This window comes from Carcharodon carcharias, chromosome 8, assembly GCF_017639515.1.
Source record: "Carcharodon carcharias isolate sCarCar2 chromosome 8, sCarCar2.pri, whole genome shotgun sequence".
Taxonomy (NCBI): Eukaryota; Metazoa; Chordata; class Chondrichthyes; order Lamniformes; family Lamnidae; genus Carcharodon; species Carcharodon carcharias.
Genome location: NC_054474.1, coordinates 136,673,740 through 136,701,286, shown reverse-complemented (window position 1 = coordinate 136,701,286; position 27,547 = coordinate 136,673,740). Strand labels below are relative to the sequence as shown.

The following is a 27,547-nucleotide window of genomic DNA, read 5'->3' as shown; positions in this document are numbered from 1 at the left end:
TTTCGCATTGCAAGCTGAAACATCACAATCATGCATCCTGGCCCTGCTGACACACACTAGACTACTGTGATCGACAAAGAACTTACAAGACTCAATGTGGACATTGCTGTGCTGCAAGAAACATTGGCTCACTCAAAGTGGGTCTCTGAAAGAGGAAAACTACCCATTTTTCTGGTAACATGTGAGCATGGATTGAGTTTTGTAGTTAAAAAACATGCTACTTATAATGATTGAACCCATCCACTGAAGGCTCAGACTCACTCTTTGCTTGCCAACAAGTGTGGCCCCAGTTAACCTCTTGTGTATCTATGTCCCAACACTCTCCTCCATCCCAGATGTCAGGAATCAATTCTATGAGGCACTTGACAATGCCACTGCAGAATTCCCAGGACCAAGGCACTCTACTTTTTAGGGGACTTCAATGCAAGGGGGTATTGACTGCACAGATCAACACTTGCTGTACCACTGACCTGGAAATGACCCAGGAGTTCCTTCAGAGTCTCAAGCAGCCTCTTTTGGACAATGTTCAAGGCCAGAGTGCAGTGTCAAAGTGGGATCATGTGCGCAGCATCATCTGTAATTCTGTACTCACTGTATACAGGAAAAGAGTTCAGAGGAATGCTGATTGGTTTGAGGCTTATTGAACTGAAATGGAACCAGTTACAGCAACCAAGGGGAGCGCCTTCATGAACTACAGGCAAGTCTGCAGCCAAACAAAATCTAGATGCTCTTGGAGCTGCCAGAATCAAGTCTATACAGACTGCTCGGCACTGCGCCAATCAATACTGGTTGAAAATATGCAACACCATACAATCTGCTGCTGAATCCAGAGATGCTAGAGGAATGAATGAAAGAATCAAGAAAGCAACAGGCCCAGCAGCAACCAAATCAGCCCCCTTGAAGACGGGCAGGGATGATCATCACTGTAACTAGCAAGCAGATGGAAAGGTGGGGGTTGCATGACCTCAAACTGTATGTCACAGAGAACGTTGTCATTGAAGAATCTCTCAGTGTCATTCCAAACTTTCATGTCACAGAGGAGCTGGACAGCAAGCCCACCATAGTAGAGATCAAGAGGGCCATTGGCCATCTTGCCAGTGGTAAAGCCTCAGGAAACAGTGGCATTCCACCTGAAATCATCAAAAGTGGAAAACCAGCACTACTGTAGCATCTCCACAAACTTTTGTGTCTCTGCTAGAAGGAAAGATTTGTGCTCCAAGACATGTGTGATGTAAAAAATTTATCTTCTTGTTATGGAAGTCAAACTTAACCTTGAGAGCAGAGGTCGGGAATGTCAACTCCCAATGGACCTCGGAGCTTTTGCACTTGCGCAGGCCGGGAGAGGGCTGCACGTGCGCAGATCGGCAATTTACATTCTTCAGACTTTGCATGCCTGAGCAAGAAGACAAATGGGGTGAAACCCCGGATCAGGTGAGCGGGATTGGCAAGCCATTGAGAAGAAGAATGCCAGGTGGGGACAGGGAGAGTCCCAAAGGAAGACTTCTAGAGAGGGGTCAGGGCCAGGAAAAGGTCCCAGTTCAGTTAAAAAGAGAGGAGCAAAGAAACAGGCTCCAAACAGGACAAGGGCTGTGAGGTGCAGACTTTAAGTGAAGAAGGCAGTTGATGCTGCCAGCCGCTGGGGCAAAGATATCCCGTTGGAGCAGTAGTATTCTGCTTGGCGTGGTCGAAGATTTGAAATTGTGCTTGTGAGTTGGTGCTTGGGTCCATACTCGGAAATCCAGGAGAATGGAATCTCGGGAGATGAGCTTGAAGCCCTGCGAGGTGGGCTGTTGTTGATGCCGTCTAAGTCAGAGGGGCTTTTGGAGAGAATTCCAAGGTTATATTATTGAAGATGAAGACTGGAATTCCTCGTGAGAGAAACAGAGTTTCAGTAAGATTGGTTGACTCTCAGTCTTATTGGTGGGTTACTGAGAAATCCATAAACTCTGCCTGGGTCACGCCTACCATTTATTATGTAATGTGGTATGTTTGAGCACAGTTGGCTTGTTAATTCACATGTACGTCGTACTTATCATGAATGTTAGAGTATAAGATAGATATTGTAAATTGTTTTAATTTTCTGACCTGGTATCGTAAAGTTTATTTTTGTTTGTTCAAAACCTGTGGAATTTTGTGGCTTTCTTCACTGAGCAAGTGCCTTGAATCTCAAACTTTGCCTACTTTAAACAAAACATTGTTGGTCCATAACTGGATTTTACCAACAACATGGGGGCCTGGCCCAGGTTCATAACAAAAACAAAGGGGATTGCAGTGGCTGCAACAATTACCAAGTGATCTCCATGTTAAGTATTGTGGGGAAGGATTGTGCTCATATTGCTCTGACCAGATTGCAGACCTCAGCATTATGCATCTACCGAGTCTCAGTGTAGCTTCAGATCTGGCAGATTGGCAGGTGACATGATCTTCTCACTTCTGCAGTTGCATTAGAAGTGCCATGAACAAAGACGTCGGGTGAACATCCAGATGTCATCGCGCACTCGCGTGATATTTCAGTTTGTTCATGAACAAAGACATTTCTACATTGCAAACAGTCAGGAAAGGGGTGGAAAAAGCAGAACAGAAAAGAAATAACTAAATGTTGGAAAAGAGAGTCCGCAAAAAGGATAAAACATCAGCCAATGCTATTCATCTGTACCAGCTGTGAAAGGGGCTGCCATTCATGAATCGGCCTCTACAGCCACAATAGACGACATTAAATCCAGAAGTGACGTAGACCCTGGGTGCAGTCCATCGTCTCCCAAGATGGACGGATGCCAACATCAAGGTGCAGCAACATTTCAATTCAAAGGGCATAAATTGCACACAGCAGCATGTCACATATTGCTGTTTGCAGCCAAAATCCTATTATCTGGAAAGTAATTAGAGTCCATCACATTGAAGCATAATCCATTATTAGCAAAAGAAAAACTTGCAAAAGAACACTCCAAGGTGAAATTGGTCTTCAACAGTGCTGTAAAATGCCCCAACAGTGAAACAGCAGACATGAAGACCATTGTTGGGATATTTTAAATTGCATAACATGCGTTGAGGTTCAGTGAAGTTTAATCAGAATAAAATTATTAAAACATTATGGAATACTTCACCATTCACAGGGATAACAGCCAGGTGGAATAGGAGTATTGAAAATGGACTAAAATTAGGGGGGGGTCCAGACTCAACATTTTTGGTAGCTCTTCAATTACAGAGTTAACAGCAGGGTATTGGAAATGGGAAATATTGCTCAACTGTAAAAAGAGGTCAGAAATCTTATCCTCGGAATTATAGACCCATCAGCTTGGCATCTATTATAAGAAACTGGATAGTGTATTGTGAAAGGATGAATTCAAACGCTTTTTAGAACAAGGACAACAATTTAAGCCAACACAGCTTGTGAAAAGTAGGATGGATCATTACCAAAGTTTTTTGAAGATGTAGCTGAACTGATGGGTGGAGGAAAAAGCCGAAAATGCTGGAAAAACTCAACAGGTCTGGCAGCATCTGTGGAGTGAGGAACAGAGTTAACGGGCAGAATTTTTTGCTTGGCTTGCAAGCACGTGCCCAACACGCTTGAGCGTGAAATAGCGCGTGATGACGTCGGGTGAGCATCCAGATGTCATCGCGCACTCGCGTGATATTTCAGTCAGCAGGCATGTGCGAGAGTCAGTAGCGTGCCCTCCGACAATTAAGAGGCCTATTAAGGCCATTAACGTTGCAGTTACCAGGGATTTTTCGTTGCCCGTCCAACATTACAGTTGGCAGGTGGTCAAAGTGGCCGGGCAGCCTTTTACCTTTTTGAGGAAATCTCATTCAAGGGAGGGGTAAGGTTTCTGAGATTAATTTAAAAAAAGATAAAAATGTTTGGACAGAATTTTCAGCATCCATCTGTTTAGGTGACTCATTCTGATGTGTGCACATTTTTTTCCGGCATTTTAAAATCTTTATTTATGGCTTTTAGATTCTTCAGCTCCCTGAGTCAGCTCTCTGCCTTCAGGGATCATTCTGTGAGTGCTCCCCCACGCCCGTGCTGACTTGAGCGCTCGCCCTCCTCCCACCCCACCCGGCAGCGCTGAGCATTTCAGCGCATCTTTCACGCTGGCTGGCTGGCCGTTAACTGACCAGTCAGTGTGAAATCACAGTCGGGGGCCGATTGTGGGCGGTGTTCCGTTTCCCAGCCGCTCCTGGGCCCGCCAACCATGCCAGCACACAAAATCCTGCCCAACGTTTCGGGTCCGTATGATTCTTCTTCAGAGTGTTCTGATTTTCAGCACTCTATCTTGATGGACGGAGGTATTGTTTTAGAGATCACTTATCTTGCATTTCGGAAAGAATTTGAAAAAGTGTTTTACACGAGACTTGAGGATAAATAGGTATAGAAGGAAAGATAATGTTCAATGCCAAAAGATTAACTTATAAGAGGGTCATCAGCTGAGTCACTTGAGTTTAATTTAAGGATTTCTACTGTTCACAATTTTTATTTGTGTTCTTGATGAACTTGTTAGAAGTATAATGGCAATTTTTTTTAGTTACATGGTAACTCATGCTGTTTAAAGGTAAGGGATAACATTCAGAAAAGGCATAAAAGTTAAGGGCCACGGTGACCTTGATGGTAACAAGCGGTGCTAGTTCCTACCCTGATTTGAAGCCTCATCAGTGGCTGCAGCAGGCGATATAGCTCAGTGCTAGTCTCCTTGGTGAAGTAAAGGTACCTGGCACATTGCTTCCCTTCAGAGTGGGGTATGAGAAGTGCCCTCTGAAGATTTGCTGTGGGTTTGGCTTCCTGCACAATGCTCTCTTGCTCCCATTCCCACCCACTTCCTTGGCTGCGCCCCCTTGTCCTTCACTCTCCAAAGGGAAGACCTATCAGACAACTCATGATTACAATAAAGCTGCTCTGAAGGCAAGCAAAGGTAATTTAACCAGAGAAGATTGTTAGCACAAGTCACAAATGTGTTGTAAAAGGCAGAAAATAAACAAGGAAAAGCAAATTAAAAGGACAAGCCAGTAACTAACCTGTGTGGAATGGTGGAGCCCTTTAAATAGTGCTACTGAAGGGTCCTTCCTGCCTGTTAGCTCCAGGAGTTGCTGAGGCAATGGAGCATGTGGGAAGTCAGGCACTGGGCCAAACCATTTTCACCAGAGACCCATAACAAGCGGGAGGACCCTTAATCCCTTAATTAAATATTTTGAGTCTTTTTAATACTTCTGGCATGCAATTTGGACACCTACAGAGAAGCATGATCCAATATGGTGAGTGGCACAATTCAGGTATGGAAATGAGTGGTGTACCTCACCCACCATTTTGGACAGTTAAACGCTTGTTTTACACCTATAAAACAAGCACTACGTAATCTTGTTTCTAGTCCCTTTTTTCAAATTCATGAAAACCACCATTCATTATTCACTTTCAGAACATTTAATGCTCCATTAAATAATTACAAAAGTAAGGAACAACACTTCCCCCCAACACCGCCCTGCCCCAACCCGAATCGACCCTGTGGTAACTCAAGATGGCAGATGCTTTACTCTTCATACCTTTTGGACTGATATTGTTAGGTAAAGACTAACCAGTAAGTTGGGGTTACTGTTGAAATGCTTTAATCATTATAGTGATGATATGGGTCAGTATAATCCATAAATGGGGAGAAAGTGACATGTGGTAATGTGACTAGACTAGTAATGCAGAGGCCCAGGCTATTGCTCTGAGGACATGGGTTCAAATCCCACCACAGCAGCTGGTGGAATTTAAAGTCAATTTATAAATCTGGTATATAAAGCTAGCATCAGTAATGGTGACCATGACAACTATCATTGATCATTCTAAAGCCCATTTGGTTCACTAATGCCCTTTAAGGAAGGAATTCAGGTTCTTACTATGTCTGGCCTACATGTGACTCCAGACCCACAGCAATGTGGTTGACTCGTAACTGTCCACTGCCTAGCAAGCCACTCAGTTCAAGGGCAATAAGGAATGGGCAACACATGCTGGCCTTGCCAGCGACACCCACATCCCATGAAACAATAAAGGAAAAAAACTGGTGACCTGGTACAATTACTTGTCTTGAGGCCAGACTAAAATGAAATGGTAGTGTGCAGCAGCGCTTTTATCACCAATATATATCATATTGATCTCAACTCCCACTGAATGATACTGCTTATGCAATACAAAATCCACTAATGTACCCACTTTAATTGAGAAAATGGATGGAGGAGCCATTAGGGAGATTTTCTTTCTGAGCTTACAAGTATATTTGTAGAAATCTATGCAGGAAGCAGATTGCATGAAACCTGGGGTACAATTTATCATAAAAACTTGCCAGGAAAAATACATACTGCCCAGCAAGTAGTAATTATGCAATAAAAATACAGCCTTGTGAAATCTAATGGCACAGTTTTTGTACATGACAAAACTGTCCATTAAACAGTATAGGGATAATTATATTTATAATGAAGATTTTGCTAACTGTAGCATTTGTTTCTACTCAAAGTTATGCCACCAGTTTCTCAATACAAGAAGTCTTTTATTGCATTCCACAGTGAATCAGCATCAAGAACACTGCCTGCCCTCCACCACCACACTTCCCCCTTCATTTGTCTGCTCATCTCTCTCCACACTGCTGTCTCAGTATTATTGCGTTAAGCACTGTCCTAGCCAAGTCAGAAGACCTTCACTAAAATCATTACAGCATTAAGATAGCAATAATGTTATTTTAAAATTCAATTCCTAACGCCATTGCTGAAAGAACTATTCAGCATTGGTCTAAAAAAGCCAGCTTATGAATAAAAAAACGTGAATCTGTTGTATTCAAAGGCACATTATACAACATTCTTTCTGTGGAGCTTATATTCCTCCGAGGCAACATTTTTTTCAGCCTTTTTACTTGCTCATTGACCTCATATGACTTACCACTGCAGTTGCTGCTGTTAAGTGCTGGTTGACCAATTTCTTAAAGCATTTTAGGTTTTCATGTTTACCTGGTGCAAAAAGAAGGAAAAAAACATATCTGTGTATGTGCGGTGGGGTGATGGCAGCGGGTGTTTGTGGGCGGGTGGGGGGGGAGGGGGGAGTAATTTTCAGCTCTGGCCTGGATGGCTAAAAGTCCATTGCTCCTGCCTGCTTAGCTCTCCTCTACATAACATTGGTAAGCTGTGATGGTCTCACAAATAATCATTTAGAAAACTTAGCCATGCTTTTTAGCAAGAGGTCTATACTTGTCTCTTTAATGATTACTGGTTAGACTCAGGTCAAGCCAGAGAATGGCTGCCTGCTTTGAGGCCTGCTCAAAAGTTGAGCCAGGCTGCCTTACATGGCCAAAGAATGGACTTTTTCTTGACAATTTTTGTCTGCCAATCCTCCAGTTCTTAAAATGATAGACAGTTAAAAATGCATATGCGAGGTGGTATTTAATGGAGGCATTGGGGATTTTGCTCGGTGGCTGAAGAGCTATTGAGAGCCTCACACCGCCTTCTTTCAGGAAGACCCACCGAATTAAGTGCCAATCAGGCACTGAACTAAGCAGTGGTGGGCCCCTGGAGGGTGGAAATCCTGCTTCCTGAAAGCTGCCAGCCAATCAGAGACAGCAGCTGTGCAATCTTTGGCAGCGCCACTGGGGGTATGGTGGCTGCTAATGGTAATGCACTGAGTGCCTTTGAAGGAGGGATTCCTCTGCTCCTGGGAGCCTGCACAAAATCCTGCAGAGGTTTAATTGTTGTGCTCGCCACATGGCGAATCCCAGGCTTGCCGTTGGATTCACCCAGCCGGGGCAGGAGGAGACCCTTAAATGGGCATTATTTGCTCAGTAAGGGCCTCAATTGGTGGTGGGGCGGGAAGGCAGTGCTTGATAAGTCCCTTCCCAGAGTTAACTGGGCAGAGGCGGGGATGCAGCAGGGTCCCTCCATCGGATTAAATGCACCCTTGCCTCCAAACTCACCTCAGGGGAGGACATTAAATTCCATCCATGAGATTTAAAGCAGAGGGGAAAACATTGTATTCATGCTCATATAAGTTTTCCATTCTTCATCTATGGATACTTTCCACTTGGAAGAGAATTGATGGTGATAGAGAATGAGAAAAGACACAAATTCCTGAATCTGTTCCTCATCTCTGCCAACAGCTCACTAAGTAATAAATCAATCAATGTCAATCAAAGCCAGAAAACCCAAATGGTCCATTATTTCCTGTCAAAATAATGATGATCTATGTGCAAAATGCTACACCACCAAGAGGGCAGATGTGTGGCATGGAAATCCCAAAGTTGCTGTCTGAGAGGTGTCGCACTACTATTAGTTTCCTGAAGACAACTTCTGCCCATTGGACTCACCATTGAAATGCACTAAATGGCATGAATTTGCCATGCTTGCATGTCAGGTAGTAACTAAATTCACCAAAGATAGTTAGAGCTGGTCTGAAGTGGCACAAGGAGCCTGTGTTGGAGCCACTGCAGGTCCACAAAAATTTAATTAAGCCTGGATTAGCTAGCAGGGATTCTTTTAACAATGTGCTAAGTGTTAATTATTGCCAATGAAACTTTCTGCTACTGAAAATTAACTATGACAAGTGTGAAGTCTCATTCCTTCAATGTTTGATACTTTTAAAATTTTAAATTAATAAATGTTATTTTCCTTTTCTTTGTCTCCTTTCTCTCTTTTTTAATAGTATTTTTTCCCTCTCTTTATTTCTCTTTCTGTACATGATTTCACACTGAATTCACCCCCTCGAACCCATCCGGTTCACTAATGTCCTTCAAGGGCGGAAATCTGCTGTCCTTACCCGGTCTGGGTTACACCTGGCTCCAGACCCACAAACAATGTAGCTGACTCTTAACTGCCCTCAGAAATGGCCCAGCAAGTCAGGTTCAAGGGCAATTAAGGATGGGGAATAAATGTTGGCCTTGCCAGTGATGTTCACATCTCAAGGACGAAAAATAAAAATCTCTTCAAGTTACACTTCCTTCTCAGTCCTTGCACTGTTAATTTCATCATTCCCAATCTGACATTCACAGTTTCTTGCCCTGTTCATCCAGCTCCCAGAGTACCTTTTTCCCTCATTGTGACATTATCAATTTGCGTTTTCAGCAACTTGCGGCTCAAAATTTTGTTGAGATTAAACACGCAAGGACAAGTCTAACTAAATGCACAAGGACGAGTCTAACTATTGGCAGGCACTATTCATTGCATTGCCCTCCCACTATAAACTAATGGCAATACTTTTACATCATTGTTACTTTTACAAATGTACCATCAGCAATTCTGAACTTTATAGAGTTTGTCCATCCTAAGCCATTCAATAACTTGGGCCATGAACGATAATCCTTCATAGCTGACTAAGCTGTAAAAACATGAGCATAAAATTAGAATTTAAATACGTTCTTATTTTATTTCAGTATAATTTGATGTTCATTGACAATCCTGCAATGTGTACTTCTAAGATGCAGAATAAGGCAGTAAAATTGTTACTTTGAATGGCAAGGTGCGGTAATGCATCTTTATGGAATGGTTTGAAAAAAAACAGATCTGGACCAACCTGTTCAATGTCGTCACTTAAATCGAAAATCTACATGACCAATGCACCTAGGTAATTACAGAGAAGCATGAATTCTTCACTAAGTTTATTTTATATGGTTGACATAGTTAATAATATTAATAGGAAGAGTTCCAAAATAGGAAGAACTAGGCAGATTCTTGTGCCCTCCCTGTGGTAAATTTGGTAGCAAGCCGCATTTTATCAGCAAGGAGGATAGTAGATGGGGGACTGCCACCTTTCCGTTTCTAACCCATTAAGTCCAAGGCACGAAGGTCAATGGACAGCCTTCCAGTGGTAACATCAGCTTGGATCGTAACAACTTATAGATTCATCATACCACTACTAGTGCTAACCCAGTGGTGTGACTGGAGAGGGGTGGGGTTCGTCATGTGGGGAGCACGACAAGAAAACCCTGTCAGTGTTGGCTTGCAGGCTCCCAGGGGGATGTGACATTCATTCAAAGGCCTGATCAGACAGTGCCTGATCAACGGATCCAGCATCAGTGAGGGCAGGGCCCTTGAGATCCACACCCCTGCCCTTGCTGCCAAACCCCCTTAACTGCTTCCCCCACAATACCCACCTCATCAACCCCTCCTGCCATCACTCACCTGGTAGGCCTGGGATCCAGTGGCAGTGCCTCTGATTGGCTGGCAGCTCTCGGTGGCTGGTACTTCCACCCACAGGGTCCTTCATCTCAAGACAAGGCCCACCGCTGGCCTGTCAAGTACCTGAGTGAAATAGTATGTGGCAGGCTCTCCTGAAAAGAAGCAAAATGGGGGTCTTGCTGGCAGCTAGTGGCCAAAACCACCATAGCCTCGACAAGATTTCACCCACTGTTTCCACTGCTAGGAGGGTCAGCAACCAGAGAAACTACAAACTTAAGATAATTCTGAAAGGAAGCAATGGGGCATTACATAACAAGTTGTTATGATCTGAAATTCACTGCTGTAAAGGGTGGTGGAACCAGATTTAACAGTAAATTTCAAAATGGAACTGAATATAAACCTGAAAAGGAAAGATATGCAGAGCTACGCTTGAAAAGCAGGGAAACTGGACTAATTGATTGCTCTTTCAAAAAGACAGCACAGGCACGATGGGCTGATTGGCCTTCTTTCTTCTCAGGTATAATTTCATAGCCTTGATCAATGACAAAGTTAACTTAAAAGTAAACAGCTTTGCACTTGTAAATTGATAGCGCACCTGAATGGTTGTGTCAACATTGATTTTAGAAATGGCTGTCTTCATTCTCCTATATACACAACTATTAATATTGATATCGTCACATAAGGTTCTACTGGAAATTTTAGCAAAATACCTAAACAAATTCATTCATGAACCTATATTGTAGCAGTTCCAGAGTAAAAAGAGGGCAACATATTTTCTCTAAGGTTGGTGAAATAAATTAACCCAAAATGATCATATAATTTATGATTATATTCAAAGGATTTGATTCAAATTTTAATGTTAATTCTTATTTCCGTTCTCCATATGAAAGCTTTCAGAGATTATTTCTGCTTGTATCACAGAGCTGGCTATCTGCAATATAGTCTAGTTATTTGCAAAATAACCACTTTAAACAGTGTACATTTCTGAAATGTACAGGCTTTTTTTCCAAATTAAAACATTAATGACTAACAATTTTGGGCTGTTGAGGTAGGGTTCATAAAATTAAGATTATATTGGTCATATCTGTCGTACCGTGTGGTCTGGAAAGTGGAGGTTTTGGAAAGTGGAGTTTTTGGTAAAGGGACCAAAGATGCTGGTTTTTGTCTCCATGATGTTGAGTTGGGGGAAGTTGTGTCTCATCCAAGCCTTGATGTAGGATAAGCAATTTGACAGCACAGGTGCACTTTGGGTTTGAAAGAAGTGGTGGGGAGATATTGACTTTGAATGCAGGCCCTGCGCCTATACCACAGAGGGATAGTGGACAGCAAGACAGAGGATGGAGCTGAAGATAGACCATTCAGAGATCTCTCTTTGATCTCAGAACGGATCAGTGCTTTAGGAGCACTGGTTATGTTTGAATAGGTACAGCACCATGTTATAATTATTCTTAACATGAGAAAATAAGAGCAGAAATAGATCGGCTACTTGAGCCTGTTCCGTGTCTCAGTTCAATCATGGTTGATGTTCTACCTCAACTTCACTTTCTTGCCTGCTCCCTTGGATATCATATCCCATATCCATTTCTCTGGATTTGCTGAGAGACCAAAAACCTATCGATATCAGCCTCGAATATACTCAATGATGGAACATCTGTAACCCTCTGGGGTAAGCAGTTCCAACAATTCACAACCCTCTGAGTGAAGAAATTTCTCCTCATCTGAGTCCTAAATGACTGACCCCTTACCCTCAGATTGTGCCCCATTGTTCTAGATTCCCCAGCCAGGGGAAACAACCTCGGTGTCTACCCTGTCAAACCCCTTCAGCGTCTTGTATGTTTCAATGAGATGACTTCTCATCCTTCTAAAATAGAGAGTACAGGCCCAATTCACTCAGTCTCTCTTCACAGGACAAGCCTGTTATCCCAGGAAACAATCTGGTGAACCCTTGCTGTACCACCTCCAAGGCAAGAATACCCTTCTTTAGATATGGAGACCAACACTGCACATATTCTTTGTATGGTTAAAATGGCTTAATGGGCATTGAACAGAATGCCATGCTGCAGACTTGTAAGACACTAATTAATTTGGTAATCAATGAATTAATGCATAAAATAAACCCACCATAATGTGCTATGAGCTGGAAGGTTTGTGCACTGTATTTTGCATGGTGCCAGGGGCATATTTGTACAGCTGCATTAACTGCCAAGATTATCATGGCAGAGGTCCAAAAACTAACAAGGGAGTGCATCTTTTCGGCTCACCAGTTAAACAGAAAGAGTGACAAAGCATAACAGAATTACACATAATTAGCCCTTGTTAATGGAGTACTTCTGTGCAATGAATATATCATAATATTTAATTACAAAGCCGCTTACAATCACATTTGAGAACAGGCCAATTTGAGATTTTTGTGAATGGGTTTAACAGCATGGACTGATTTTTGATTGTGGCTTTGAAATAAAATACCTCAAATAAAAGGGAATGTTTGGTATCTCTCCTGGAATGGAAGACACCTGACAGACTGCGTTCGCATGGACTCTTAAAAGCCATTGTCAATGAATAATTTTCCCCCGTCGGGGGGGTTGTGTGGGGGCGGGTGGGAGCAGACGTGAGCCCAATCGGCAATCCCGATCAGGTCCATGCCGCCATTTTATGTGGGCGGGCCAATTAAGGCCCACCCAGCATGGCGCACACCCGGAAGTGCTGAGCGCTCCCTGCGCACTCCATGCGCGCAAAAGAGCACAGAAATCTCCATGCCTCAGGGTTATTAGTTAAAGTTTTTAAAGGCTAGAGGAAAGAAAATATTTTAAGACATGTCCCCTCATGTGACAGCTGGGACATGTCCAGGAACATTAATGATAAACTTTATTTAATTTATAAAAACTTCATGAAACCTCATCCCGCCTGTGGATGAGATTCCATGAAAAATGATAAGGTTGCCTGGGCTCTTTGCCTGCCCACGAACCTTAAGGTTGGATTGGCAGCTCATTTAACTATTTTAATTCATATTTAACAGACCTTAATAGGCCTTTGACAGTTTGGCAGGCGTGCAGCCAATTTGGCTGTGCGCCCGCCGAACTGGAAATCTAAATGACACGCAGTGATGTCGGGACGCACGCCTGATGTCACTGCACGTCATTTTACGTGTTGGCAAGTGGGCCACAACCCCGCTTGCCGACCCTAAAATTCTGCCCAGTGAGTCATACCCGGAGAGTACAAACAGAAAATAGTTTCTCCACGACACCTTATGTTGGGACAAAGTAGAAGCTTCTGGTCTTAATTCTTTGTTTGTCAAGCAGTTCAACTCCAGTATATTCTCCTTTTACAGTTAGTGAACATTTGCTTTCCTGTCAGGATACAAACTATGTCACAATGTGCAATATTAAATATACTGAGACTTTCTCACCATATTCTTTAACAAATGCCCCATTATATCTATGATCGTTCTGTGAATCCAACTCTACCCTCCCTACAACCTCTTCCTCACTCCTTGATCAACAATAGACTTCAAAAACTGCTATTTTGTCAAGGTGGTACTTGGCAACAGTAGAACATTGCATTTTCTTGTGTGATAGATTCAGGTTTCCCAATTGGTTTTCAACTGAGTGAGGACTCCCAACCTCTAATGCTAAGGTATTATTCCTGTGGGAGTGAGTCAAAGTAAGAGGATGAGTTAACTGGTGCCATTCCTCTGGACTACCTGTGAGCAGTTGGAGTTCCACTGTCAGGGAATCAGGAATATGTTAGGTAAATGCACTCTGAGTTATAACCTGGTGTGACTATGGGTGCATTTACTATAATTTCAGTATTGCTACAAAGTTTTATTTATGGGTAGCTGTAATATAAGAACAGTGCTCAAGAAGCAATAAATGTTTCCGATGGCTTATTGGCTTTACTCAATGAATAGCTGAGCTATACTAGCAAGGTCCCAGGGTGAATTCCTGCAGATGGCAACACAGGTCCTGGGTTAGGGAGGGAAAAATCAACCAGAAGTTCTGTTCCAGATTTGGGTATATTCCCAAATGCTATCCAGAGATCCCTGTGGATGCGAGATAAGAACATCATAATGTTTTGTCAAGATTCCTGCCCCATATTAGAATGACTGGATAGATGACATTCATTGTCAATGCTCACGCATGACTAGATGTCCCATAAATGAAAAACCAAAGGCCTATCTTTGATACCAGATACCAGAGCCTACAAGTTCTCCAAAGCCCGCTTAAATGGTAACTCTTTATACATGAATCGAGCTAGAAAGTGAATTTCTGCAGGCCATTCAACATCAAAACTAAACTTGACCCTGTCCTCACCTGATGTCACATTTAGATCTACTAAAGAACAATGTAATTGATCTCCTGGCCTCCACAAACAAAGTGAACATTGGGGTTCTTACTGAAACATATAAGATCCTGAGGGGCCTTGAAAGGGTAGATACCAGGAGGATGTTTCCACTTCAGGGGGAGACCAGAACTAGGGGACACTGTTTAAGAATAAGAGGTCTCCCTTTAAGGCTGAGATGAGGAGAATTTTTTAAAATTATTAGTCTGTGGAATTCTCATCCCCAACTCTCGACTTGGAGGTTGGGTCATTGAATTTATTCAGAGCTGAGTTGGATAGATTTTTGATAGACAATAGAGTCAAAGGTTACGGGGGGAAGACAGGAAAGTGGAATTGAGACCACATCCAGATCAGCCACGCTTTGCTGTAGCAGGGTATTTAGCAGCATTGTTAATTAGACATGCTTCTGAAACCTGCAGCTTAATCATTTTTTGGCCACTAACTTGTTGAAGGTTCAAGCTGATAACGGTGCAATGAGGGAGAAAGGGCTTCTGAGATCTGAGTGGGTAGAGCAAGCAACTGTACAGCCAAGATCTTTCGGTCTCTGGATGGTCAGAGGCTGGACATTCACTAGAGGATGCACTATGGCACCCCTTGAAAGTCTTAATTTAGGAATTACCCAGGAAGTTTCAACTTCTGATGGGCAATTCCTCTGCTCCCTGAGATCCTCTGAAAAAGCCTACAACTCTGAGTTAGAGTCTGAGGCTTCAGAGGGTTCAGGCTCAGTTACTTCGATAGTTACCCAGGAAATATTAGACAGAAATAAAACATGTCTAACTCTCGGGTAACTATACGACTGACTCCCCTGACTCCACCCCCCCTCCCCAACTCCTCACCAACCTTCCGATGCCCCCGACAGTCCGAACTTCTGACCCTTCCGATGCCCACTGACACCGTCCCTAACGCTCCACACTAGGGGAAACAGGTCTTTTCTTTTTATTCTATCTAGGTCCCTCATGATCTTGTATACCTCAATTAAGTCACCCCTCAGCCTCCTCTGATTTAAGGAGGACAACCCAAGCCTATTCAATCTTTCCCCATAGCTAGATAGGTAGGAAAGTATGTTGTGAAGAGGACATAAGGAGGTTGCAGACAGATATAATTAGGTTGAGCGAGTGGACAAAAATTTGGCAGATGGAGTATAATGTGCGAAAATGTGAAGTTGTTCACTTTGGCAAGAAGAATAAAAATGCAGACTATTACTTAAATGGAGAACGGCTGCAGAATTCCTAGGTGCAGAGAGACCTAGATGCGGAATCATCCTAGATTTGCACTAAGTGCAATAGCGGGCATGAAAAAAGACGTTTTACCCATTGGCCGCAATGGCAGGTTTTTGTGGCATATCGTCCCCTTCCCGCCTCATAAATTATGTAGTCATGGGAAACATGCTGGATCGCTAGCGGTTGGCCCCCGAATGGCCCACCACACTGTTACCTTGCCACTTCCTCGTGCCAGGTGCCATATTTAAAATGCAGCCACGTTCACACTTCTCAATGCTTGGACTGCTCCGCTGAAGACATGGCCCCAAAAGCCAGGAAGATTGCAGCCCCCTGTTTCAGTGACCCATCCTTAGGACACCTTCTGGATGCCATGGAGGTCCGCAGCGAAGTCCTCTCTCCCACTCTGGCTACAGGAAGGCCATCAGTCTCACCATTCCAGCTTGGGAGGCGATGGCAGAAGTGGTCAGTGCCAATGCTGCACTACAAGCGGTCGGCCATCCAGTGCAGAAAACAGATGAATGATCTCATCTGTGCCGCAAAGTAAGTCAATCATTTCATCACTCTCAACTCACCCGCCCACAAGCCCATCACAGATTAACAGGCATCTCACTCACTTCCAGCTCAAGGGACATCACCACTCACTCTCTCTCACACACACCCTCAAATCTCCATCTGACCTCATCTCCTCTGGAGATTGTCTCCTTATCCCACCCATGGCTCCACTCAGCACACACGCACACCTGGCATCCTTCTCATTTTGGCAAGGCATGCGCCTTGCTCACACTCTCTCCATCTGTCTATATGCAGGACAAGATCGCACAGAATCAACAGGAGAGGTCCCAGGCCGGGGGTGTGGAGTGCCGGACATTAAGATCCTCACTCCATTTGACAGTCGAGCTTTGGAGCTGACCGGAGAGGATGTTGACCGCTCCTACAATGACGGTGAGGTCGGTGGCTAACAGCCAGGTGAGGATCCTTCACCATATTATCCCTCTCTCAATGCTACTCTGAGTCCACTGTTCTGGGTGTAACGCGGCTGCCAAGCACTAAAAATCTGCACTTTCTCTCCTAGGCACATCTGCCAGGTCACCCTCAGGCAAACTTGACCCCAACCTCAGTGCCAAGAGCACCTTGGATGAGGACCCTGAGGGCAGCATCATTGAAGACTTTCATGGCGCTCACGCACACTCTCCACCAATGCAGCGATACACAGCTTGATGGGACCTAGATGTAGAGCAACCTTGGGATCACAATCTGGTGAGCACATCATGCAGTCAGAGGCACTCGGAGGACTGCTAGAGGCAAGGAATCTGCTGAGTCTGAGTCAGATGATGGGCTTCTGGACTCAGTCCTCAGTTGTTGGAGCTGAAAAGACAATCACTGGAACATCAGGTAGGCATGTCTGGTGCACTCCTTAGATTGCAAGGGACGATGGAGGGGTCCGTCCGCTTTCAGTCCGAGATGCTAGCACCAGCATGTCGATGTATCAAGATCAACACTGGGAGGTAGGCAGCTGCCATGGAGACCTTGGTCCAGGACATCAGTCCTGCACTGCTGCATGGATTGAACTCCATCGCTGATGCTGTAGTTGGCCTACAATAGTGTAGGGGTCTGGGGCAGCTTGATTTCGCTCCAGCTTCCCCCTCTCCTAAAGGAGACAGCCTCGGGCCTTCACGCACCCATAGGGAAGAGGACCAGCCTCTCGACACCCTGGGGCCATCAACCCAGATGATTCTGGGAATGTCTGATTGATCCAAATCCCCTCTTCCTGTGACTGCCACAGCTGCAGGGTGCAGCTGGCCCACAGCAGGACACCCAAAGCAGGCTGGGGTCCTCCAGGTCTCGGCCCTCCAGAGGTACCTCTTCCATCATTGACAGGGAATAGCAGTTAGCAGGCTGCCTCCACCTCTGCTTTGGAAGTTGGGGGAGCACCAAGATGTAGTGGCAGGGTTTGGAAGGTGAAGAAGATGTAGTTGCACATGCCATTGAACATCAATGGGCGATGGTTGGATTCCATCTCCAACAAGAGAGAATCCAACCATTGCCCCTTGGTGTTCAAGGCATTAGATCACTGAACCCCCCAAGATCAACATCCTGGGGGTTACCATTGACCAGAAACTGAACTGGACTAGCCATATAAATGCTGTGGCTGCAAGAGCAGATCAGAGGCTAGAAATCGTGTGATGAGTAACCCACCTCTTTACTCCCCAAAGCCTGTCCACCATCTACAAGCACAAGTCAGGAGTGTGATGGAATACTCCCCACTTGTCTGGATAAGTGCAGCTCCCACAACACTCAAGAAGCTTGACACCATCCAGGACTAGCAGCCCGCTTGATTGGCACCACATTCACAAGCATTCACTCCCTCCACCACTAACACACAGTAGCAGCAGTGTGTACCACCTATAAGATATACTGCAGGAATTCACCAATGCTCCTTTCACAACACCTTCCAAACCCATGACCTCTACCATCTAGAAGTACAAGGGCAGCAGATAGGTGGGAACACCACCACCTGGAAGTTCCCCTCCAAGTCACTCACCATCCTGACTTGGAAATATATCGCCACTCCTTCACTGTCGCTGGGTCAAAATCCTGGAACTTACTTCCTAACAGCACTGTGGGTATACCTACACCCATGGACTGCAGCAGTTCAAGAAAGCAGCTCACCACCACCTTCTCAAGGGCAACTATGGAGGGGCAATAAATGGTGGCCCAGCCAGTGAAGCCCACATCCCATGAATGAATTAAAAAAAAAGCCTAGGCAAGGGTGTTAATTACTTGTACATAATATTCACTATTGTAAATAAACTCCCAAGAATGTCTCTTTAAGAAGGAAATAGATTTCCAGACACTAAAGGAGTCAAGGGGTATGGGGAGAGCAGGAGTATGGTGTTGAGACAGAGGATCAGCCATAATCCTATTGAATGGTGGAGCAGGCTCGAAGGGCTGAATGGCCTACTCCTACTCATGCTCCTATTTTCCATGTTTCTATGTCTCCTTGCCTATGGCTTCTTGTTATGATGAGCACTGCTTGTTTCACTCAAATGTGAAACCTTGGTTCCTGCACAAGATAAAGACAGGTGTCTCAGTCCAGGGCTTCTTCCCTGTGCTTTGTGCAGCCTTCAGACCAAAGTGATGGTGCGGCCTCACACTCACTGGACACACTACTGATGTCTGCACCTCGATGGTGCTTGTCATTGCTGCCAGAATGTTATGAGCAACTGACACAGAGTTCTGTCATTCTCTCTGTGTGCTCTCAGCACATTTATGGTGGGGCTGGCCCCCATCTCTTCAGCATCTGTGACCAGTGACGCTGTGCTCCTGAGGGGTCAGGTGCTGAAGGCTGACAAAGGATCATATGCATTTAAAGGTTCACAGCTATGTCTCCATGATATGATCCTGATCATAGAGTGCAAGCGAGCTGCCCTTGGCCAGGCAGGAGTCAAATTTTTACAGAGGCAATGTGAAGATGTATGAAGTGCCCTCACTGCATAGCGGCATCATCCTCCTGGAAGCTTGTGACTATTAGGGCAGCCAGTGCATCTCCATGACATGAGTCTGACCACTGAAGGTTTGTGCGGTGCCATCAGCCACACAAGAGTCAAGAATTCACAGATGCAAGGTGAGGATGTCAGGACTGTCCTCACTGCGTCTTGTCAACATCCTCCATGAATCTCGCAGCTATGAGGGTCTGCTGAACACGCGTGTCTTGTCTGGCCAGTGCAGTGGCCTCATTGCCAGCATCCTTGCCGTTGAGGACCTCATCACCGTCATCCCCTTCAATGTCCGCCTCATTGGAGGAGACATTCAGCTCTTCCATCTCCTCCTCAGCCGGGTTCTCCCCCTCATTGCTACGCCAGCTTATGTAGTGAGCTGCAAGGTACAATGGTGCGCGACACCCTTGGTGGACTATATTGCAGTGCTCCATAGGACCTGTCGAGGCACCGGAACCTCATTTTCAATATACCTATCATTTGCTCCACTGGGTTACAGCCTGAGCCTCATTATACTGTCACTCTGCTGCAGTCTGAGGCTGCCATACGGGTGTCATCAGCCATGGCCTCTGTTAGTGGCTCTTGTCCTGGAGGAGCCAAACCTTCAGCCTCTGTGGACCCTGGAAGATATCAGGGATCTGAGACCTGCTAAGGATGTAGGAATCGTGGACACTCCCTGAAATCATGCACAGACATGTAGGATGTGTTTGTGGTGGTTGCACACCAGCTGAACATTCAGCAAGTGTGGAAGTTCTTTTGGTTAACCTAAATGGTTTGCTGGAAACCACTATGGCCATTTTGCATCTTGGGAAAGGAACTCTGTTGTCAACTTGTCAAACAAAAGAATTAATGGTGACCACGAGAAAGTAAATAATAAACAGTACTGGTTACTTTTTAGCTGAACTAAAAAGTGTGGCAACAGAAGCTAAGAGAAAAGACTTGGGGCGGGATTTCCCCATCCTGTGGCAGGGGCAGGGACAGGAACAGGGAGTGTTTCCCACCGAGGAGGCTACTGGGAAGTTGTACAAAGTTCTTGGATGAAGATCCAATCTCGGCATGACCACAGCATCATTAATTATGCAGTCAGGAGTTTCCCGACATATCAGGTGGCAGGGTGGCCTGGAGGATCCGATCCCTGGGTGATCTCCATGGATGAAGGTCCGAACCCTGGTTGAAGTCCCTGGATGAAGGTTTGATCCCTGAGTGAAGTCCCTGGGTGAAGGTCTGATCCCTGGGTGAAGTCCCTGGATGGAGCTCTGATCCCTGGGTGAAGCTCTGATCCCTGAGTAAAGTCCCTGGATGAAGGTCTGATCCCCGGGTGAAGTCCCTGGATGGAGCTCTGATCCCTGGGAGAAGTAGCTGCGCTGAGAACAACCACCTCCTGATGCTGCTGCACAGAGAAGATCCACGTGGTTGATGCTACACCCACCAGTGTTGCACATGGTGTTCAATGGAGGCCTCTGTCTTCTCCTCAGATCTCTGTTAGCTGCCCAAAGCCTTCTTCAGGTATGTCCCAACTTTTATGTGCTGCATTGGTCCTGGCACATTCTGGGCCAATGTGATTTCTCACTGGCATCGCAGACAATTGGGGGATGGGCGCTTCTGTTTGGGCTTTCATCTGCATCCTATTAGCGGGATGCAAATTGGCTTCACCCTGGCCTTTGGCAGGAAATGCGACCCACCATTGCAGGCGGTATCAAATGATCCTGCCGCCATTTTACACTGGTGCAAGAACAATTTTTGGAGCACCCACTGCACTCGCCCCCCATCCCCACCGTCTGCCATTAAACCCTCTGCAGGTGGCATGGGAAAATCACACCCTTAACGTGGAAGGGGAGCAAAATCTGAGAAGCATAAATTTAAACAAACAACAAAATAAGTGATTAGGTTTATTTTAGGACCCTGACCTTTTTAAAGGAGTTTGTTATTTGGTAAAGGTCTAGCAATAAACATTGCAAGGAGATGAAAAGAGCAACATTAAACCACGGTTGAGTGTCTATGTCGGAACTTTTAAGTTCTAATTTTTGACTTGTATATCAGGGGAGAGTGCAAACGCAGTCCCCCACTACCACAAATTTTGCAGTCGAGTATCCCACATTTGGGGACATCGCAGGCGTCAGCACACCTGAAGTACAATGGGCTAGCCTTGTCCTGGGAGAACCACCTTCATGATCATGGTCTCTTTCCTGTCAGGTATGTACGTCTCAGCATACATACTGCTAGTTACAATCAATGATGTACTGATATAAAAAAATTACCACAAATACCTAAAAGATGCAAATCAATTGTGGGATCATGACTCGACACTTCCTACCCCTTCCTCAGCTACCATCTTCTGGGAGGGACAGAACAGAAAAAAATTAAGGAAAAAAATACTTCAGACAATTCATCTCTGACCCCCCTCATGCAATGGAAATCAGTTAGTGCTGTGCTTGAATGCAATTTTCACTATTTTTTACATTCAATTTACACCATGTATGATGCCCACATACAGTTAGTTATAAACTAAAAGAAAATATTTGCCAAATTATTTTATGGTGAGGATAGTGAGTAGTTCATAAGAGTTGTCACTGAAAAAAACACTAATGGAGGTCAAGTGTGTTATTGTGTGTCAAATTAAGCGCTAAGCTAAGAATCACACCAAATTCCAAAACAATGCCCTGCTACATGGAAAGCTCACTGCATAATGTCCATCAGGTCTTAGGGATAGATTCCATGGACCTGCCTACTTGCTACGTATGAGAACCAGTGACAGAATTGCAGGCTTGTTAAAGAGAAACAGAGGAGTAGTGGGGGAATTAAAATTAGAAATATTTTTCATAGAAATTCCAGAGGGAAATTCTAGTAAAACTTGGAAATGGCTGCTACTAGTCCGAACTGGTCTTGTATACCTTAAAATGGGAATCTAGTTCGGACCAATGCCAGTCATTTCCAAGTTTTACTGGTTTTTCCTTCTTCAATTTTTTTGGTGCAAAACAGCACAAGCATCTCTACATAGACTCTACAGCACAGAAATATGCCATTCAACCCAACCAGTCTACACTCACATTAATGCTCCACAACAGTCAAAGTATTAAATGCTCCAGGTGAGCAGTCTGTTTGGTTGAGCTAAGATGTCTTACAATTGACTTTTTTTCCTGGCAGGGCTGAAGATTCACCTTTTAAGACCTAAGATTCTACAAAAGCTTCAGCAACTGTCAGCTTTGCACTACTGACTGTTCTGGAGTTGGAGTGTTCACCGTTTAATAGTCAGGCCTTATGATTTTCTTTAAATAATTAGGAAAACAAAAAAACTAAAAATCTTTTCCCCAAACAAAAAGTTTTCTCAATACAAAATAACTTCATTTGCTCCATCTTCTCCCCCAGTCTAGTGAAATGTGTTGCAATTTTTCTCTTGTTAGCTCCATTCAAATAATCCACAGAACGAAATGGAGAATGAAGCACTTTCCTGACAAACGGTTGTATGAATATCATTTCCCAGGAGAATTTTTGGACGATGACTGAGACTTGCCTTTCATCAATTTTTGTCTCCCTGATTAAACAAGTACAAGTTCCACCCTGGTCAAGAAAGACTAGGTAATCAATCAAGGAAGATTGTAGTTTCAAGGCTTACTTTCAAAGGGCTTGTTGCACTGGCAGTTAGCTGGAGGGCCATGATCTCCCTGTCCCAATACCCGGCTAAAGCTTCAATGTCAGCCACCTTCACATTGCAGTGCGAGAATACTTTGTAGATTTTGAGGTATTGCAGACCCACTGTTGATTGTTAACATCCAAAAAAACGAGAACCTGACAAAATTAGCAGTCTATAAAACTTGGGCATAGGTACAACCTGTTAATGGGAGACACCTGGGCACACCTGAACTCTGCTAATGGGCCTATTAAGTGCACACATGTAACCTGTTAATAAGATTCTTCTGTGCACATGTGGAAAGAGGGGAAAGAACAACATTTTTGTTGCTTTCTTTACACAAACCTTATCGAAATAGGTACACTTCCGAATGACAATTTCGAATGCATCTGTGAAGCATCTGCTCTGTCAGTCCTAAGGAGTTTATGTCATAATTCATAATTCACATGCGGTAGTTTGGTGCTTTCGTTGGATTTTCTCAATGCTTTGGATGTCACGTACACCATGTTTGCTTGACTCCAAGCACCTTCAGAGAGTCAAGACATTTACCAGAGCAGGAAAAACAATGAATTCACTCAGTGTATGTGCAGCTGTAGAGCTTGTCATATTCCTCTGTTTCAGCAGTATTAATACATCCCTGTATACAGTCTATGTAAACCTGTCAGTGCTTCCTGTATTCAGGGCCAATTTCTCCTTCTCCTTGCCTGCAAAGCCTGAACAAATTGGAATTTACAACTGATTCTTTGTGGTTTTACAGATCACCCCATTTAGATTACTTATTTTTGGGCCTATCATGTTATTGCAAAAGCATATGCATCATTGCTTAATTTTGTCATTTGCTTCAAGCAGCCTAGCCATATTAATATCTTTAAAGTTTTCTCTTAAGTTCTGACATTGTATAATTAACATTCCAAATGAAGCCATTAAACATACAGATACTGTTCCATGGGTATGCTTTGTGCATTGAGGATTGCACATGATGTATTAGGCTGCTGTCCTGCAGCTGTCTTCAGTATTGTGTCGAAATTCTTCCAGGACATTTTCAACTCTCGGCTTTGAGCTTCTTCAGCTTCTGACTATGTCAAAATAAAACTTTTGGGTTCTAACCACCGCTTAAAAATGTCCCACCAGGCATTAACATTCCCAAGTGATGAGGTGAACATTTCATAGATAATGCTGACATCTGGTTTTACTGCTGTGGGCCATTGCTCTCGGATTCAGTAACAAGTTACTTTGTGCTGTTCCTTTCGGCATCCCAAGGCCCTCTTCCCCAACATTTAGTTGCAATAATGTTGGCTTTTCTCAACTTCACTAACAATGTAGTAGATTCGGCGCATTTAGTCAGGAAGTAACTTTGCAGATAACAATTGATCCATGAGATCTCCTGGACTGGTTCCAATCACCTGAAGGGGTCAGAGAGGAACAATCCAGATTTTTTCCCTTTATTGGCTCATGCTTCTTTAGTCTGGTTTTTGGCCAATTCCAGAAGATTACATGGCTTCTAGAGGGGAAACTAAATTGGTTGCAATTTGGTTCCAGAGATTAATAAATCAAGTTCTGATGCTCTCAAATGCACCCTACATGCCAAATCAGGTACGATTCTTTTGAAGTAAACACAGGTTAGTGCAGTAGCACTCAACCTTTCCAGAGCCTTCAAATAAGCATGATGTTCTTGAAGATGGCTGTTTGTACTTTATCTAGTAACACGTACCAGCTCTTGGAATTTTGCTCAGCACTGAAAGACAGCATTTTGAGGCATGTAAGTGAGCCAGGATATATTGACAACAATTAGAATAAACTGGTCCCGTCTATCCCGTTCCCCCTTAGTCTGGTGGCTAATACTGGAACAGAAGTTTGCTTGCTGTAAGTTCAACATGGCCCAGCTTCCCTGATAAACCAGCAGAAACTTAAAACACAGAGCTGTTCATGGCGACAATGCTGACACTGACGCTCCCAGGTAAAACAGGCTTTGGACAGAAATATAGTGCCAACTCGCATTGAAGTTATGCAGAGATAAAATTCAATAGACAACTGCCTCACTCTTAATTACATTAGACCAATAACCATACACAGGATTCAGCATTTCTATTAATCAATATTGAATAGATGACATCTTTTGCCATGGCAAAGAAGGATACATTTGAATGCAATGGCTGAACCACTTAAAACATTTAAGGCAGCTCAGAACATTTTTGCAGCAGATTGCACCCATGAAGTGCAATGTAGCCAACCTGTCTGGTTTGTGCATTGATGGTTTTTATTTTGAGAAATTACTCATGCGTTCTTGAGCTTTAACCCATTATTTGCTGTTTCTATCAAAGTTAAAAATTCAACACAGACAAGAAACCATTTTTTTGCCAACATTTTCCACCTTTCTGTGGATCACTTTCTGTTTCTTATCTTTCACAATGATCTAGTGGAAGTTACCAAAAGTTGTTTAATCTCTCTTTAATGACACGCAGTGGCAAACAGATATGCAGAGAATTGAACAGTGAGCCATAGAATCATTGATGGTGTATTTCCATAGGAAACTTCTATCGTTTTAAAATGGGCTTTCCATGAATCTTCCCTTGAAGTTACTGCAGACAAGCAGGACTTTCCTGTGGCAATTCAGTCCCTAGAATTTATATCACAGAGGAAGATATTTCACCAATTATATCTGCGTTGGTATGAGCTCTTCACTGTAGTTATCTATTGTAATCCCACTCCGTTGTCCTACAACTTTAACGTTTTATAGACTTCATTTCCTTTTCCTTTGAAATGACACTCTATTGTGTGCCTTAATAGCAACTTGTAGTAGTAGCCCATGTCCTCATCTCTAGCCTGTTAGGGCTGAATTTTCCAGGCTCCATGGAAATCATTTTGGAGGCAGAGGGGCAGGGTAAAAAAGTTTTACCTCACATCCCCCCTAAACCTCCTGCCCCTCGCCTTGAACTTGTGTCCCTTTGTGACTGACCCTTCAACTAAGGGGAACAGCTGCTCCCTATACACCTTGTCTATGCCCCTCATAATCTTGTACACCTTGATCAGGTCGCCCCCTTGGTCTTCTCTGCTCCAATGAAAACAACCCAAGTCTATCCAGCCTCTCTTCATAACTTAAATGTTTAATCCCAGACAACATCCTGGTGAACCTCTTCTGCACCCCCTCCAGTGCAAACACATCTTTCCAATAATGTGGCGACCAGAACTGCACACAGTACTCCAGCTGTGGCCTCACCAAAGTTCTACACAACTCCAACATGATCTCCCTACTTTTGTAATCCATGCCTCAATTGATAAGGGCAAGTGTCCCAAATGCCTTTTTCACTACCCCACTAACATGCCCCTCTGCCTTCAGAGGTCTATGGACACACACGCCAAGGTCTCTTTGTTCCTCAGAACTTTCTAGTGTCATGCCGTTCATTGAATACTTCCTTGTCAAATTACTCCTTGCAAAGTGTATCACCTCACACTTTTCAGGGTTAAATTCCACCTGCCACTTATCTGTCCATTTGGCCATCCCGTCTATATCTTCCTGTAGCCCAAGACACACAACCTCACTGTTAACCACCTGGCCAATCTTTATGTCATCCGCAAACTTACTAAGCCTATCCCCCATATAGTCATCTATGTTGTTTGTATAAATGATGAATAATAGGAGACCCAGCACAGATCCCTGTGGTATGCCACTGCACACGGGCTTCCAGTCACTAAAGCATCCTTCCGTCATCACCCTCTGTCTCCTACAACTAAGCCAATTTTGAATCCACTTTATCAAATTACACATGTGCATTTGCCTTCTTTATAAGTCTCCCATGTGGGACCTTGTCAAAGGCTTAGCTGAAATAAACTACGTCAACTGCATTACCCTCATCTACACACCTGGTCACCTCCTCAAAAAATTCAATCAAATTTGTTAAGCATCACCTCCCTCTGACAAAGCCATGCTGACTATCCCTGATCAAACCTTGCCTTTCCAAGTGGAGATAGATTCTCTCCTTCAGAATTTTCTCCAATAATTTCCCTACCACTGGCGTGACACTCACTGGTCTGTTGTTCTCTGGCTTATCTCTACAACCTTTCTTAAATAATGGAACCAAATTACTGCTCTCCAGTCCTCTGGTACCTCCCCCGTGACCAGACAGGAATTAAAAATTTGGGTCAGAGCTCTTGCGATCTCCTCCCTTGCCTCCCTCAGCAGTCTAGGGTGCAACATCTGGACCTGGAGATTTGTCCACTTTTAAGCCTGCCAACACCTCCAATACCTTGTCATTCCAAATATCAATTTGTTCAAGAACGTTGCAGTCTCTCTCCCCAAGTTCGATACCTTCATCCTCATTCTCTTGGGTGAAGACAGACGTGAAGTGTTCGTTCAACAATCTACTGATGTCCTCTGGCTCCACCCATAGATTGCCCCCTTGGTCCCTAATGGGCCTTACTCTTTCCCTGGTTATGCTCTTCCCATTGATATAGAATATGTGGCTTAAGAGTTGGTGCAGGAAGGAGGGTTTTAGATTCCTGGATCACTGGGACCATTTCTGGGGAAGGTGGGACCTGTACAAGTGGGACGGTCTACATCTGAACCAGAGCGGGACTAACACTCTTGTGGGCTAGTTTGCTAGTGCTGTTGGGAGGAGTTTAAACTAATTCGGCAGAGGGAGGGGACACAGAATGTTATCAGAATAGGGACACATCATAATACAGTAAATCAATCAAGTCAGAGGGAGTACATTAAGTTTCAGGGGAGTATGGCAAGGCTG

General features: G+C 44.1%; 1 protein-coding gene and 1 non-coding gene across 4 annotated transcripts in view; both read right to left on the bottom strand.

Annotated features, from left to right (window-relative positions):
- LOC121280872 (astrotactin-2-like) overlaps positions 1–27,547 on the bottom strand; it is a 1,734,361-nt gene that overhangs the window by 15,705 nt on the left and 1,691,109 nt on the right. The gene's annotated exons all lie outside the window — the stretch shown is intronic.
- LOC121281615 lies at positions 21,218–21,381 on the bottom strand. The gene has a single exon (XR_005943880.1). It is a non-coding gene; the product is annotated as a U1 spliceosomal RNA (small nuclear RNA).